We start from the raw sequence: 18,530 nt of genomic DNA on the forward strand, positions 1-18,530 counted from the left end.
GTCTGTCCGTCTTCAAGTTATATTTGCAATTTAGATTCTCTGGGCACTCCAGTATAAAGCGTTCGTGTGCACATACATAGAACATCATATAGGGGAAAACACAGCTTTACGGACCTATAGCTCTGTATGACATTGATACAGCTGCAATAAAATGTAAAGCTAAATCTCTATAGCCCACTTCCGTTCACAAAAGGGAGGGGGGAGGGAGGGGGCAGAGACCGAGGCTAGAACAGGAGCTTCCCCTCCCCGGCCCGGCCGCCTCCCTCGCTCTTGAATTTGGAGTACAGAATTTTTATTAATTACACAGGGCTCATACTCTTCTGCTAGGAGTGAGAGAAAAAGCGATTCATGCACGCCAAAAATGACATTTATAAAATCATCCCTTTCCCCTCTCTCACCCGGTTCAATTTCTGCAGAAGCCTATGCTTCCGACCCATCCTAGTCATGCTTGTTTGTAACTCTACGTTCGCAATTTGTAGTTTTCTATGTTGAACTAATGTGAAGACTTAAATCCAGAAGCCTTTGGGGGTCTTAATACCACAAACCTCTGCAGTGGGATGCTAATACATATATTTCTTGATGAATCGTACAACACTTCAGATCGTCGTGTTGTGACATTTTCTTGAGTCCATAACAGTGGGTGACCTCACTGTTGTTACTAACTCTCTTCTCCGTTCCATTCAGTTTTAACTTAAAATTAAGAACTTGCATAGTGACTATTAAAGATTTCTACTTTGATGGTAAGAACAACTTTAGACAGAAATGCCGATATAATAGGCGAAGAATTTCAACAAGAAACATATTTTGACCAAACCACATAAAAAAGAATACTATGTGTCATACTAGGAGCAAGTTTCCTTATTAACATCCTACACGAGTTTTAATTAAATTAACATCAATATTACTTTCACTGACGCAGTTAGGCAGCAACCTTTCTTTCTCTTATATATATATATATATATATATATCTCCCTCCCCCCCCCCCCCCCCCTCTCTCTCTCTCTCTCTCTCTCTCTCTCTGTCTGTGTGCCAGCATGCACCCTATGCAACAAGCATAGTTAGACTCTAAAAATAGCTCCTATTGTTATCAGCGATTACGGATTTCGCTGGTACACTGCTGTTTTACAATGTTGCGCCTGCCCATCATTAGCAGGCGGACAATGGTAAGAACATATACAAAACAATAAATAAATGCTATTATATGTATGGTATGCTCACAGCCTGGTTCTAGTAGAACGATTGTTCTCTGTTCGACAGCTTGAATTGCTGTTGCAGTGAGAGTAAATTTAGCAATATCAAACCACCTTTTACTCCGCCTTACAATGATTTCAGAATCTTCAGAAATTTGTGATTAGATTTGAGCTATAACATCCACATGATCTGGTAATGGTTTGAAGCAATACGCAAGGCCGCAAGGGGATATACTACAATTGGCCGCCAGTGAATTTATTGCTCACGTTTTGATCCATTTACGCGGGAGCTTGTTCTTTGCTTGTAAGTATTATGTTCCGTCAGGTGAAATAACAATAACAGGATTGATAATAGTGTATTTGACATTGTACTACTAGATCTTAAGTTTTGGGATGTTACAGTATTATCCACAACAAGTTTGTACTATCTGTAACTATACACCAGTTACAGAATTCAAACGGTAAGTGTTCCATTATAACGTCATGAGAACCATAGAACACATATACTTCTGCAAGGGGCAATCAAAAAGTTTCAGTTAGACGGCGGTACAGTCGAGAATCGGTATGCCAGTCAGGCTATATCGCTGTGAGCGCTAAGGCAATCATGTCAATTACGCACTAGGTTGAAGATACCCGTTTGATAAAACACGGTGTCCTGTTGTGTGAAGACGTCCGTACTCCTTGCCGCACACCCTCGTCTGACAGGAATCGTCGAAATTCAAGGCCTTTTCTTAAGAGACCGAAGGCGTGATATTTCCACAGAGAAAGCTCAAGCTTATAGTGCTCGAGTGTCTCCCAGTACTGTAACTTCTGCCGTATATTTAAGATATGAGGACGTGCGTTATCGTGGAGCAACAGCACCTCTCGTCGTAATTTGTCTTGGCGAACAATACGACAACGGTCGCCTTCGACAGACATGTTGCCACATACACATTATTCATTCTCCGACAGTTGTCTAAAAGCACGTTGGTCCTATTAGGACGCATTTGGCAAAACATCGCCGTAGTTCACGTTTCCGCATTTACCGCATGCACATCGGAAACACTCTATTGCCACACTAATCTCTTGCTTTCTTTTACGTGTGCGCGTTGGGGAATGGGGGGGGGGGGGGGAGGAGTCTTGTTAGAAGTGTTACTACATTTCGTGGCGGCGGGACTTCATGGATGTGGTGGGTGAAAGGATACTTTTCTCTTTATTTACAGCATAAGAAAGACTTTGTGCTTTGAGTCCTTAAGCTCTTCTGAAATGGTGGTTTCTTCCTTCATGACGTTCACTGAGATACCTCTAAAATGGTCCGAGCTACCCTGAGGCCATGCGACGTGTACCACGTAGTCTGGGGTCTCGACCTGGGCCGAAGCGTTATAATGTTGTCGACGAGCTTTCGTGTTGTAGTCCTGATGGTTTCAGAATTGGTTGCGATGTCGAGTTATTGGTCACGGTTTTGAACTCAAGTCCATCTGGGGACCGATAGCATCAGTCGCAGGTAGCGGTTTTGTAACGCTGGCAGCTGCTTTAGACTCGTGTTACTAGAGATTCCCCATGAGTAGCAACCATAAAGGATGGACGGAAGGGTCGTTGCCTTATAAAATCCAAGCTTAATGCGCATATTCATATCTCAGCTGCCTAGCAGGGGGTGGAGTTGGTGTATAACCCCCAGGATTTGCCGCCTTTACTCATGAACATGTTTCTTGACCAACGGCTTGTTATCCATAGTAATTTATAGATATTTCACGTACTCGGTCCCCATCCCCTGCCTACTTGTCGGTGCATATACAGGGTGAGTCACCTAACGTTACCGCTGGATATATTTCGTAAACCACATCAAATACTGACGAATCGATTCCACAGACCGAACGTGAGGAGAGGGGCTATTGTAATTGGTTAATACAAACCATAAAAAAATGCACGTAAGTATGTTTTTTAACACAAAACTACGTTTTTTTTAAATGGAAACCCGTTAGTTTTGTTAGCACATCTGAACATATAAACAAATTCGTAATCAGTGCCGTTTGTTGAATTGTAAAATATTAATTACATCGGGAGATATTGTAACCTAAAGTTGACGCTTGAGTACCACTTCTCCACTGTTCGATCGTGTGTATCGGAGAGCACCGAATTCCGTAGGGATCCAAAGGGAACGGTGATGGACCTTAGGTACAGAAGAGACTGGAACAGCACATTACGTCCACGTGCTAACACCTTTTTATTGGTCTTTTTCACTGACGCACATGTACATTACCATGAGGGTTGAGGTAAACGTACACACGTGGTTTCCGTTTTCAATTACGAAGTGGAATAGAGGGTTTCCCACTGGAAACGCGTCGACGTATGTGGTATCAGCATGATGGTGCACCTGCACATTCCGCAATTAACACTAGGCTGACCCTTGACAGAATGTTCGACGGGCGTTTCATAGGACGTGGAGGACGCATAAATTGGCCAGCCCGTTCTCCTGATCTTACACCTCTGAACTTCTTTCTGTGGGGTACGTTAAAGGAGAATGTGTACTGTGATGTGCCTACAACCCCAGAGGATATGAAACAACGTATTGTGGCAGCCTGCGGCGACATTACACCAGATGTACTGCGGCGTGTACGACATTCATTACGCCAGAGATTGCAATTGTGTGCAGCAAATGATGGCCACCACATTGAACATCTATTGGCCTGACATGTCGGGACACACTCTATTCCGCTCCGTAATTGAAAACGGAAACCACGTGTGTACGTGTACCTCACCCCTCATGGTAATGTACATGTGCGTCAGTGAAAAAGACCAATAAAAAGGTGTTAGCATGTGGACGTAATGTGCTGTTCCAGTCTCTTCTGTACCTAAGATCCATCACCGTTCCCTTTGGATCCCTACGTAATTCGGTCCTCTCCGATACACACGATCGAACAGCGGAGGAGTGGTACTCAAGCGTCAACTTTAGGTTACAATATCTCTGGATGTAATTAACATTTTACAATGCAACAAACGGCACTGATTACGTATTTGTTTATATGTTCAGATGTGCTAACAAAACTAACGGGGTTCCATTTTAAAAAACGTAGGTTTGAGTTAAAAAACATACTTGCGTGCATTTTTTTATGGTTTGTATTAACCAATTACACTAGCCCCTCTCCTCACGTTCGGTCTGTGGAATCGATTCGTCAGTATTTGATGTGGTTTACGAAATATATCCAGCGGTAATGTTAGGTGACTCACCCTGTATACCCCCATGTGAGTCGCGTTACGCTGCATATACACTGCAGCACCGCCCACAAGCGAAAATGTTTGATCGTCCCTTACATTACATGACAAAAAGTCATGGTATACCGATATACAGATATACAAATGGCGGTAATATCGCGTACACAAGGTATAAAAGGGCAGCACATTGGCGGAACTGTCACTTGTACTCAGATTCATATGAATAGGTTTCTGAGGTGAGAATGGCGCACGAAGAGAATTAACAGGCTTTGAACACGGTATGCTGGAAGGAGCTAGACGCATGGGAAATTCCATTTCGGAAATCATTAGGGAATTCAGCATTCCGTGATCCTCAATGTCAAGAGTGTGGCGAGAACACCAAACCTGAGGCATTACCTTTCATCACGGACATTGCAGTTGCCTGAGGTCTTCACTTATCGACCGAATTTCAGGCATTAGCTCTCACCACGAACAACGCAATGGCCGACGGCCTTCGCTTAAAGCAGGAGAGCAGTGGCGTTTGCGTAGAGTTGTCAGTGCTAACAGACAAGCAATACTTCGTGAAATAACCGCAAAAATCAATGTGTGACGTACAAAGAACGTACCCATTAGGAAAGGGAGTTGAAATTTGGCGTTAATGAGCTATGGCAACAGACGACCGACGGAACTGCCTTTGCTAACAGTACAACTTCGCCTGCAGCGCCTGTCCTGGGCTCGTCACCATATTAGTTGGACCCTAGACGACTGGAAAACCGTGGCCCGGTCAGATGAGTCCCGATTTCAGTTTGTAAGAGCTGATTGTAGCATTCGAGTTTGGCGCACATCCCACAAAGCCATGGACCCAAGTGGTCAAAAAAATACGGCGCAAGCTGGTGGTGGCTCCATAATGGTGTGAGCTGTGTTTAAATGAACTGGACTGGGTCCTCTGGTCCAGCTGAACCTAATGAGGCCATTAGCAGCCGTCACTGGACTTCGTGTTCCGAAACAACGATGGAATTTTTGTGGATGACAATGCGCTATGTCATCGGGCCACGATTGTTCGCAATTGCTTTGAAGAACATTCTGGACAATTACAGCGAATGATTTGGCTAGCCATATCACCTGATATGAATCCAATCGAACATTTATGGGACATAATGGAGAGGTCGGTTCGTGCACAAATCCATGCACCGGCAATACTTTCGCAATTGTGGACGGCTGTAGCGGCAGCATGGCTCCATATTTCTGCAGAGGACTTTCAACGTCTTGTTGAGTCCGTGCCACGTCGAGTTGCTGCACTACGCCGGGCAATAGGAGGTATCCCAGGACTTTTGGCAGCTCACTGTATAATAGTAAACTAGCTATATGCCCGTGCTTCCCAACGGAAGTTCAAGAAGGGCATTTGAATGGTTCAAATGGCTCTGAGCACTATGGGACTTAGCAGCTGAGGTCATCAGACTCCTAGAACTTAGAACTACTTACACCTAACTAACTTAAGGACATCACACACATCCATGCCTGAGGCAGGATTCGAACCTGCGACCGTAGCGGTCGCGCGGTCCCAGACTGAAGCGCCTAGAACCGCTCTCGGTCACAGCGGCGGTCCAGCATTTGAATACTGTCGCCTTTTATGGTTCTGTACCTCATTCGCTTAAAATAGAACTCTTGTAGGGTCACTTGTCAATAAATTTGTTGTCTCTAGCCAGGAAGCCAAATATAAATGAAATCCATCGAAAGAAGCAAAGCAATACCATTAAGTTATTAACACACAAATCGAAGACGGTTAAGCCATATATTCTAGACAACTAACATCAACGTTAGCTTGTATTCGTAAATATTGAGACGCTCAATTTTGTCACTGTCGTAAAATACCTAAAATAGTTCTATCTCTGAGGTAAAAAAACTAAGAGCGCCATCTACTGGTTTTTCGGTGCGACACGCCGTCACTATTAAACTGAACAGACTCCTAAAACCTTAAATTACCGTAACTTTTATGTTCGGGATACGGTTTTGATGAAATAAAGCCTATAATTGTTCCAAGCTCCGCTCAAGTTATCTGTGAAAGCCTTATGAAAATTCATGTAGTAGTTTGGAGATTAGCATGTTCAAACAGACGGACAGACACGACTGTCTTTTAGTTTCATTGTGATGTGGAGCATACGATGTGGATATGTGGAGTATACGAATAACATATAGAAGAAGTTGATAATGATATGAGCGGGTTTATGAAGGGTAGTTGGGGAAGGGATTTTTATGTAAGATCCATTTAGAATAATCGAAATACTGAAAGTGTTCTTCGCATGATGCACATTTTATCATAGAGCCTTCAATGTAATTTGATACAGGTCTTTCTAAATGATCAAAATAGCCCAGATAAAAACTCTGCCGCTTGATTCTTTTTTTTTTCGGTTTTTGCACTCGCTCTTGATTTTTAAGAGAAGCAGACGGACGAGCAATATTCCAAATAACCAAGACTGGCCTGAACACCTTTCAGTGAATACCGTTTAACATAATGTTCCTTTCTTCAAGGCTCGTGATAGTTTCGTGGTATACGCGTTTAAAGCGTTAAACCTGTAATTTAACGAAGGTCATTGACTAAATTTTGACGAATGTTCGTTGTTCAATTGACGCAAACGCTCTCCGCTTACGTGCGGTCGATGCGTTACATTCACGTATTTTCAATGTCAGTTGACAGTCGAATACCAAACACCGAACACCGAGAAACAAACAGAAATTTTCTTTGGTGTCACAGTAATGTGCTGAAGCCATCTAATGTCTAATTAATAACTACATCGCATGTATGATCTGAAGAACCTGTGTCTTGCAGAACGTAAAATATGTTAGCTCTGATGCAAACGATCTGTTATAAATCCGATACAGCATTTTGTTCTGCTATTCGGAGAACTTGGTATTTAGTTTTGTCGGTCTCTGTGTGAGAGAATGCGCAGGTATGTGGACGTGCTTTGCATTGCTTACCACTGTTTCCAGTTTCCCAGTGTTATATTCTGTGTAAAAAATTGCTACTGCCGGTAATATACGCGTGTGTCCTGCATACGTACCGAATGAGATTATTGCACTGTTTTTATACCATATCATTTTGATGGACCAGGATATTACTTTCGCTTCATACAGAGTGGATATTAATGTACAACATTCGCAAGAGAATCTGCTTACCTTTGTCAGTGATTTTTCCAGTAGCCGCCTTTAGATATGGCATAGATAACATCGTGTGTTCGTTGTTTTCTGCATTTTACTTCAGGATTTTTTCACTGAAGAAACTGGCAGTTGACTGTAAGTAATGAAAAGTCTGAATTCATCCACATGAGTGCTAAAAGGAACCCATCAAAATTCGGATACACACAGATGTAAATGCTGTCAGTTCACAAAAATACCTAGGAATTACAATTACGAACAGCTTAAATTGGAACGATCACACACATCATTTTGTGGAGAAGGCAAATAATTCACAGCGTTTTATTGGCAGAACATTTTGAAGATGCCACAGGTTTACACTACGCTTGTCTGTCATCTAGTAGAGTACTGCTATGCAGTATTGGATCCTTACCAGATTGGATTGACAGAGGACATCGAAAAAGTTCAAAGAAGGGCAGCTCGTTTGGCATTATCGTGAAATAGGGAAGATAGTGTCACGTATATTATACACGAATTGTGGTGGCAGTCATTAAAACAAAGGCCTTTTCCGTTACGGCGACATCTTCTCAAGAAATTTCAATCTCCAATGTTCTCCTCGGAAGGCGAAAATATTTTGACACCCACCTGCAAAGGGGGAGAAATGATCATCGTAATAGAATAAGAGAAATGAGAGCTCTCACGGAAAGATTTAAGTGTTCATTTTTCCCGCGTACTGCTAGATATTGGAACGATAGAAAAATAATGTGTACGTGGTTCGATGAACTCTATACCGGCCACTGAGGTGTGAATTGTAGAGTAGTCACGTAAATGTAGATGTAGAAATAAAGCGTGTTTGATAAAGATTCACCCGATTCTTCTACACGAAGGAAGAGAGAAACTTAGTTTGAATTTAAGCTTAAACAGGTAAACTGAACCTCTCTCTAGGCCCCAGCTGTATGTTAAAGGTTCGTATCTTTTCCGGTAGGGATCTACCAGAGATTTCCCATGTGTAGCTAGCTCACACGCTCGATTCTTCATCCCGGGCTGTACCCGCATCAATGACGATGAGGGTTCAGATCCGCATCTGGTGATCCTGATTTAGGTTTCGCGTGACTTTCCTAAATCACTTAAGGCAAATTCCTGGATCGTTCCTTTGAAAGGGAACATGTCACCACTCAGAGCACGTCCAGCCGCCGGTATCTGCATACAAATGCCAGCCGTCGTCGACGGTGAACAGAAGTCAACAAGGGTGCATGAAACAGGCGCCTGTTGCTGAGGCGCATACGAAGCAATATTCGCTAAACGGACGTTGAGGAAACACTGTTGGTAGTCACTTGGTTCATCTGGCTGGTCAGTTGCTCGACAGTGACACCTATTCGCCTGTACATATCCCCGCATCCGTCGTTCAGCCCTGTCGTCCATGGCTATAGTGCAGTTTCCACTACGTCGGCTTTGGATAGCTCCGCTTTGCAATGGACGGTACACTTCAGCCACGGCGGCACGCAAAAATATATAAACTTTCCGCACTACGCACGGTGTTCTGTGCCTTCCCTCCCCCCCCCCCCCCTCACTCCCAACACGCTTTATGTACCCACCAAAGATAGTGCTGTCACCAGCCGTCTGTGAGCCGTTATTGCATGATGACGTCAAACATAGGCGGTGTCTGGACCGTGTATTCCGTACACTAGGTTCTCTATAAATTGGAACATACTATTTACAGGGCTCTATAAAACGCAGACAGAAAACGTTACGAACAAATATTCCGAAGCTGTTCCGGGACGACTAATGTACCGTGGTTAACACTTGACTTGGAGTGATTGTCACGTCGGAGAAATATTAATCGTATTGCCTGATGTACAGGGTGACCAGAAGTCATGGGTTGGCAAAAGGACAAGAGTCGGTCGTTTCTGGAGAAGCCTATGCGGCGCATTTGTCACCGTACAGTTTTGATATGAACGGATTCTCGCCGACCCCCATCCAAGTCGACGGTGATCTGACTCACAGGAAACTGTCTGTCAGACACTTGTGGTCGTCCTGTGCGGGGATTTAAGACTGTGAAAACGGTTTCTCTGCTATGATGAAGTTCCATCAGAGACACTGTTAATCTAGAAAATCCGATTTCTCCGGTGGGCACATTTAAAGTCCAGTGGTACTGCTTCAGAATCAATCACCCAAATATGGTGCAAATAATTAAATCCAACTTGAATGTGCCAGAAAGTAAGTCCTGTTGGAATCCCAAAGCGCAGGCAAGAATGCTCAAAAATAAACAGAGTCCCACAGTAGCGGTTCAGCGGCTAATTGTGGTGGCACTCGAATGGAAACAAAACCCCACAGCTACGATTTTGCAGCAAAGTACCGTTTGCTTACAAACACAATCAACCAAACTACACAATGAGTAAAAAACGCAAGTCCCTACCGTATTCCGCATCGAAAATATCCGCAGTCCGAATTCTTCGCGAAAAAGTCTATCTTCCGTTTGCGCTCACACGCCAAATTCAGCTAAGTTCAACACTTCTGGAACCGCAAAACTATCATCAAAGTACCGCGTCGAGCGTCGCCAAAGGCGGGCAGAAACATGACTTGGAGCTTTGTGTCAGTTCCGCTTGAATACCCTCGATCTGAAATTCCCCAAGCTACGTCCCGTAACTGCTTTCCATCCATCACCACTTGTTTGCATAACATTTTACACAGAAGAGCAATCTTAATTCCGTTTCATCATTACATGCGCGCTGAAATTCGCATCAGAAAACATACATTACACAAATTTGTAGCTGCAATAATTGCTAAGAATTAATATTTTAATGTTTTGCAATTATCTTTGCAGAGTGCGAAAACAGTTTTTGTCCATTTGTGCCGCTAAATAACATTACATTTCTTTATAAGGCACCATTTTCCATAAGGATTTGAAGAGCTCTTTTTGACGCGCTGATCAGAATTCATGCATATACAAAGGTTACACAAAAATGGGCAAAACTATGCAAAAATTATCAATAAACAAAGACAACATACCATAATAACTACAAATATCAGAAACTAATCATGTTTAAATGTGTATAACGACACCCGCTATCATACACTGTCTTGCTGTTTCTGTATCTGTCTTGTATTATTTGTTTTAATTAATTATTAGCAACAAATTAATAACATTGGTGTTTTACCAGTGAAATATCAATGCTACAAATTACACAAGTACGACAGCACTCACTCTACTCTGTACCTGCATTGGTTCAAAAGTTATAAATTATTCAGTAACTTGCATATGTTGCAGATTTGTTTATTAAATATCTTTTGATGTAAAATTCGTATAAATCGTATCACGGTCTCAGCTGATTTGTCTCAAACACCTCTTTCATTTGCCGCACTTTTACTTTGTTGTACTAATTTGCTTTAGCGTATAATCAACGCAAACGTGGATAAAGCACTGTGTTAAAGCCGTGTGCTGAAACAGGGTAAACCCTCGTGACGTCACATAAGCGCCAGCCGCCTGAAACTGACAGGTCCACGTGGAGCGATCTGCCGCTGCCGGCTCGCCGACCTCACCGGCCGCCGATGCCCGCCCTTTAAGCACGACCCGCATTCCAACTTCTCTCTCCAAACGACAACAAGTGACTGTCGTGTCACAACATATAATCGACTCCCTGCATATGCATCATTCTGTACCATCCCTCACTACTGCTCGAAGACTTTCGGCAGTCTGAGTAGGAATTACATTCCCCATTCGCAGGCTGCCGCTAACAACACGACACAAACAGCTGCATTGGCATGGCGCCGTGACTGGGACGTATGGAATACCGATTACTGGTGTCACTTCTATTCAGCGATGAATCGCAATTCTGCACTACCACGGATGTCCGTCGTCGGTGAGTATGGCGGCAACGTGGGCAAAGGTATCATTCTTCCAATGATTTGTAGAATGACATCAGCGCTACTACTGCCGTCATGGTGTGGGCAACCACCGAGTATGACTTCACGGCTGGTAGTGATTTAGGGAACTCCTGCGTTTTCATGTTTTACTTCTCGTGCAACAGTATCGTGGTGCCATTTTTTCAAAATGACAATGCAACGCTCGTCCACAAGCGCCACGTTTCTCCATGAATTGTGTGTGATGTAGAGGTACTACAGTGATCAGCAAGGTCCTGAGATCTGTCGCCAATAGACTATGTGTGGGACCAGCTCGGACATCAGCTCAGTCCCAGTGGCAGTATCCATAATACTTACGGCTGCATACCGCAGTTGTGGGCCAACTTTCCTGAGGATGGGAAACAACTGATTTATGACAGCCTTCCCAACCGAATCAGTGAAAGCATCCAGGCCACAGGGGCTGCAACGTCATACTGATAAGTGGACTCGTAGCGCCAAGTTCTTTGTATATTTGATTCTGTTTTGTAACCACTGCAATAATATCACATACCCCCATCAATCCGTCAAATTTCATTTCATTTCCTCCTCCCCTTCTGCGTGCTTCAGTTTTATTGGCCGGCAGTGTGTAAAACATCAGCATTTGGTCATTCTGTAATGAGACTCAGAGAACAAGAGTTACTTAGCGCAAAAGTTCGTTTACGATCAATTAAAGGAGATCAGCGGGCTTCGGTTCCTGTCTGGATATCGAGTTTTTTCCCCAGCGTTCTGCGTCACATTCAGCTGTATATTTATCATCCCTTCGTTGGAATTATCCGAACTGCCAGATCCTCCGGCAATAACCGTAATGAAAACGCTGCTGGGTAAATGCGTCGCTAATGACGGAAGCATTACGCAAAACTGACTCGATCATACGCAGAATTTGCTGTCAAATAAAATTTCGAACGTTTTTAAGTCGCTTATTCCTGTCACCACATCGAAAAAAGGGCTTTGTATGAATACTACAAAAGAAACGCCAACTATGTGTCTATATGCACACATTTATTTCCTGCGATTGTGATTTCAGACCTGCCAGTAGAAATACATTTTTCGTACGCCCTAAGCAATTTGATAGAATGTACTGACATAGGTTTTCGGTACGCCCAGCGCTGCTACCTTCGTCCCTCCATACTTTACCGCCTGTAGGTACTGACGCCTTTCAGTATTTCATTTTCACCTGCATCGTTTGTGCTTTAATTTTTATGTTTGAGTGTGTTAAAAAAACGAGTAACGGATTTCTGACACTCCAGGAAAACGATCACCTGCCTGATCTCATGAATTTAACTCCATCACAATTGACTCGTACTTGATGGAATAAATGGCGAGTACCAGCTGACGTATCGTTGTCATGCTGTTCAATACTACATCATATCATAACAGAAAATACTGTTCACCGAACTTACTAAGATGTCTTTTGTAGCTACTGATTTGCTTGTTTCCCGATGTACTGTTTATCTCTTACTCTTTGAGAAGATTAGTCAAGAAATTTAGTGTTTGTAGCTTCTAATAATCTTTCCTTTGACCTCTGGAAACGATTGTTGATGTGAAAAGTGAATACTTCCACAGTGGTTCGGAGCCCACGTGAAACTGTAACTCCCCCTATAAATTGCTGTGTAAGTCCCATCTAAGATAGAAGGAAGGTAAAGGCATATCACTTCCAACAGGACCATGCCTATTAAAGCACTGTGTGTTCAAAACAGTCTTAAAGTTGTTGAAAGCTTTAATTCTTACTTATCTTTGAATATTGCTAGCGTTTCTCTGTATCGCAATAATCTTAGTTTCTCCAGACCATTTGCCGGGTATCTTGTAAGAAATTTACATTACTGTAAATAAATTATACACAACTGCAACCAGTCACTTTTTCATTAATAATGCTTTATTACATTAACCGGTTTTCGAACCCTTTCAGGTTCATCTTCAGATGATTTCGGCAGAATCCGGGAAGTTACATCATTACTGGTAGTAGCATAATGCTGGGTGCTGGTTCTATGGCAGAGAGATGGGTCACTTCAATGTATCGCCATGACTATATCTTATCTTTCGATATCGATGTAAATTTAGTTTTTACTTACTGCGACAGTATAGGCGGCTTTTTTCGTATCTCTCTACCTCCATTTTGATGTCCAGAACACTTTCACACGAACTATATTAGTTCACACTTTAACAGTGACACTTTACCAGCATCCAGCATGCGCTTTACAACTGTTGCTTATACCAAAGATCTTGACAGAGAGATATGGCATAAGCCTACTTTAGAGAGATACGAAAAAAGCCGCCTATACTGTCGCAGTAAGTAAAAACTAAATTTACATCGATATCGAAAGATAAGATATAGTCATGGCGATACATTGAAGTGACCCATCTCTCTGCCATAGAACCAGCACCCAGCATTATGCTACTACCAGTAATGATGTAACTTCCCGGATTCTGCCGAAATCATCTGAAGATGAACCTGAAAGGGTTCGAAAACCGGTTAATGTAATAAAGCATTATTAATGAAAAAGTGACTGGTTGCAGTTGTGTATAATTTATTTACATTAATATACAGTCACGGTTCTAAAATATCCGTAATGGATAAGCATAATTTACATTACTTTTTCTTATAACATAAAAAGTAATTTCTAACAGTCTACACTCCTGGAAATTGAAATAAGAACACCGTGAATTCATTGTCCCAGGAAGGGGAAACTTTATTGACACATTCCTGGGGTCAGATACATCACATGATCACACTGACAGAACCACAGGCACATAGACACAGGCAACAGAGCATGCACAATGTCGGCACTAGTACAGTGTATATCCACCTTTCGCAGCAATGCAGGCTGCTATTCTCCCATGGAGACGATCGTACAGATGCTGGATGTAGTCCTGTGGAACGGCTTGCCATGCCATTTCCACCTGGCGCCTCAGTTGGACCAGCGTTCGTGCTGGACATGCAGACCGCGTGAGACGACCCTTCATCCAATCCCAAAAATGCTCAATGGGGGACAGATCCGGAGATCTTGCTGGCCAGGGTAGTTGACTTACACCTTCTAGAGCACGTTGGGTGGCACGGGATACATGCGGACGTGCATTGTCCTGTTGGAACAGCAAGTTCCCTTGCCGGTCTAGGAATGGTAGAACGATGGGTTCGATGACGGTTTGGATGTACCGTGCACTATTCAGTGTCCCCTCGACGATCACCAGTGGTGTACGGCCAGTGTAGCAGATCGCTCCCCACACCATGATGCCGGGTGTTGGCCCTGTGTGCCTCGGTCGTATGCAGTCCTGATTGTGACGCCCACCTGCACGGCGCCAAACACGCATACGACCATCATTGGCACCAAGGCAGAAGCGACTCTCATCGCTGAAGACGACACGTCTCCATTCGTCCCTCCATTCACGCCTGTCGCGACACCACTGGAGGCGGGCTGCACGATGTTGGGGCGTGAGCGGAAGACGGCCTAACGGTGTGCGGGACCGTAGCCCAGCTTCATGGAGACGGTTGCGAATGGTCCTCGCCGATACCCCAGGAGCAACAGTGTCCCTAATTTGCTGGGAAGTGGCGGTGCGGTCCCCTACGGCACTGCGTAGGATCCTACGGTCTTGGCGTGCATCCGTGCGTCGCTGCGGTCCGGTCCCAGGTCGACGGGCACGTGCACCTTCCGCCGACCACTGGCGACAACATCGATGTACTGTGGAGACCTCACGCCTCACGTGTTGAGCAATTCGGCGGTACGTCCACCCGGCCTCCCGCATGCCCACTATACGCCCTCGCTCAAAGTCCGTCAACTGCACATACGGTTCACGTCCACGCTGTCGCGGCATGCTACCAGTGTTAAAGACTGCGATGGAGCTCCGTATGCCACGGCAAACTGGCTGACACTGACGGCGGCGGTGCACAAATGCTGCGCAGCTAGCGCCATTCGACGGCCAACACCGCGGTTCCTGGTGTGTCCGCTGTGCCGTGCGTGTGATCATTGCTTGTACTGCCCTCTCGCAGTGTCCGGAGCAAGTATGGTGAGTCTGACACACCGGTGTCAATGTGTTCTTTTTTCCATTTCCAGGAGTGTATTATGTTCTTATGGTAATGGTTGCGTAAACGACAGCGTTCTTTAAACAGTGAAAATTGGTAACAGTAATTCGTAAGAAATGTTTACGTTGTTTTAACCACATAACTTGCAATGGAAGCAACGAGCACAGTATTCTCTCCACGATGTTTGGTGGAGCATAAAAATTATCACGTAAATTTAACGAGAAGCCTGACTAACAGCTTTTTGCAGTGCAGACGTACAGCAAGAGAACCAATGAGGTTCTGAAAGGTATCGATAGGGACTTGGAGCCATGCCGACTCCACTGCCTTGGCCAGCTGCGGTACGTTTCTCGGTTGACGACCCACGGCGCGAATAGCTCAGTCGGGGCGATCGCACAGATTGGGTTTAAATCCGCGGAGTTTAGAGGCCAGGGGAGTATGGTAAAATCATCCTGGTGCTCTTCGAACCACGCATGTACACTGCGAGCTATGTGACACGTTGCATTGGCTGCTATTAAATGCCGAGGGAAGAAAACGAAGTGGTAGGGATCGTAATGGTCCCTAAGGATCGGTTAATACTTGAGTTGAGCTATTGTGCTTTCCAGAATGACGAGACCACCCAGGAAATGCCAAGAAAACATTTCCCAGACCGTAACGCTCCCTTCTGCGGCGTGAACCATTCTGACGATTGTTGCAGGTCCGAACACGCCAGCGGTCATCTGCCCAACGGAGCATAAAACGCGATTCATCTGGAAGGGCCCTCAGTTGACGTCCAGCTGCTGTATTTTCGACCAAATTCCAGCCTTCGTCGCCAATGAGCAGCAGCCAGTATGGGTGCATGAGCCAGGCGCCTGCTGCAGAGAACTACACGTAGCAACGTTCGCTGAATTGTCGTTAAAGAGACATTGTTGCTAGCCCCTTGTTTCACCTGGGTGGTCAGCTGTTCAACACTTCCACGTCTGTTCACCCATACACAATCCGCGGCCATCGTCCACCCCTGACATCTATGGCCGGTGGTGCATCACAGTTGCCTCCGCGCCGGTGTTTGGTAGCGCCATTTGGCCATGCACGGTGGCGCGCGAATTGTTTACAGAATTAGCCGTTTCGTAAATGCTTCCACCCTTGGCTTGAAGGCTAGTGATGATACCACTTAGGATGTCAGATAAATCACTTCGTTTCCACATTAGGATAAGAACTGCACTGTTTTGCGCTGCCCCTCGACGCGCTTTATACAGGGTGATACAAAAAGGTACTGTCAAACTTTCAGGAGACATTCCTCACACACAAATAAAGAAAAGATGTTATGTGGACATGTGTCCGGAAACGCTTAATTTCCATGTTAGAGCTCATTTTAGTTTCGTCAGAATGTACTGTACTTCCTCGATTCACCGCCATGATTTCATACGGGATACTCTACCTGTGCTGCTAGAACATGTGCCTTTACAAGTACGACACAACATGTGGTTCATGCGCGATGGAGCTCCTGCACATTTCAGTCGAAGTGTTCGTACGATTCTCAACAACAGATTCGGTGATCTATGGATTGGTAGAGGCGGACCAATTCCATGGCCTCCACGCTCTCCTGACCTCAACCCTCTTGACTTTCATTTATGGGGGCATTTGAAAGCTCTTGTCTACGCAATCCCGGTACCAAATGTAGAGACTCCTCGTGTTCGTATTGTGGACAGCTGTGATACAATGCGCCATTCTCCAGGGCTGCATCAGGGATTCCATGCAACGGAGGGTGGATGCATGTATCCTCGCTAACGGAGGACATTTTGAACATTTCCTGTAACAAAGTGTTTGAAGTCACGCTGGTACGTTCTGTTGCTGTGTGTTTCCATTCCGTGATTAATGTGATTTGAAGAGAAGTAATAAAATGAGTTCTAACATGGAAAATAAGCGTTTCCGGACACATGTCCACATAACATATTTTCTTTCTTTGCGTATGAGGAATGTTTCCTGAAAGTTTGGCCGTATCTTTTTGTAACACCCTGTATATAGCATACACAGCTAGCGCTGCTGCCTGCTATCTGTGAGTGGTTATTGCACGCGGACGTCGATCATAGGCGAAGGTCACACTAATTTGACTGGACCGGGTGGCAGTACCCCTATGCATTTCATTTGCCAGCGGCGCCAGGAAGATCAATACATGTACGGTGCGCCACGGGAAACAGATTGCCCTCCCCCTTCCCCCTGTATGTATTATACGATATGAATGTAAACATTGATATAACTTATTTTGGTCTGTTGGTTCTGGCATCTTCTACAGATATAATTTAGTGATGCACAATGCATAAATACACGGCTAGAAAAGAATGCAACACACTCAAGGATGAGGTCATTTCATTCGCAAGGCCGGCCGGTGTGGCCGACCGGTTCTAGGCGCTACGGTCTGGAACCGCGCGACCGCTACGGTTGCAGGTTCGAATCCTCCCTCGGTCATGGATGTGTGTGATGTCCTTAGGTTAGTTAGATTTAAGTAGTTCTAAGTTATAGAGGACTGATGACCTCAGATGTTAAGTCCCATAGTCCTCAGAGGCATTTGAACCATTTTGATTTGACAGGTACGAGGGTTGGAACTTAAATAGTGGCAACTATTTATTCACAACCAATACAAAAGAGTTACATGTTTGCACCTGTTGCTGTCCTTCATAGTAGTTTCCAGCGTTGTGTAGAACCCATTGCCAGCGATTTGGAAGGCGTACTATACCTTTAGCAGAGCCTGCTCTGTTGATGGTGCGGATGGAGCAGTCTATTGCCTGTCGAATCTCTGGAACAGTTCTGAAGCGAATGCCACGAAGTGCTTCCATCATCTTCGGAATCAAATCAAAGTCAGAAGGACTTACGTCCGGGGAGTATGGTGGAGCCGCGCGGGGTAGCCGTGCAGTCTGTGGCCCCTTGCCACGGTTCGAGCGGCTCCCCCCGACGGAGGTTCGAGTCCTCCCTCGGGCATGGGTGTGAGCGTTGTCCTTAGCGTAAGTTAGTTGAAGTTAGATTAAGTAGTGTGTGAGCCTAGCGACTGATGACCTCGGCAGTTTAGTCCCATAGGAACTTACCACAAATTTTCAATTTCCAGTATGGTGGATGGTACATTACTTCCCAGTCCCATCGACCGAACAGAG

The sequence above is a fragment of the Schistocerca americana genome, chromosome X (genome assembly GCF_021461395.2).
Source record: "Schistocerca americana isolate TAMUIC-IGC-003095 chromosome X, iqSchAmer2.1, whole genome shotgun sequence".
Lineage (NCBI taxonomy): Eukaryota > Metazoa > Arthropoda > Insecta > Orthoptera > Acrididae > Schistocerca > Schistocerca americana.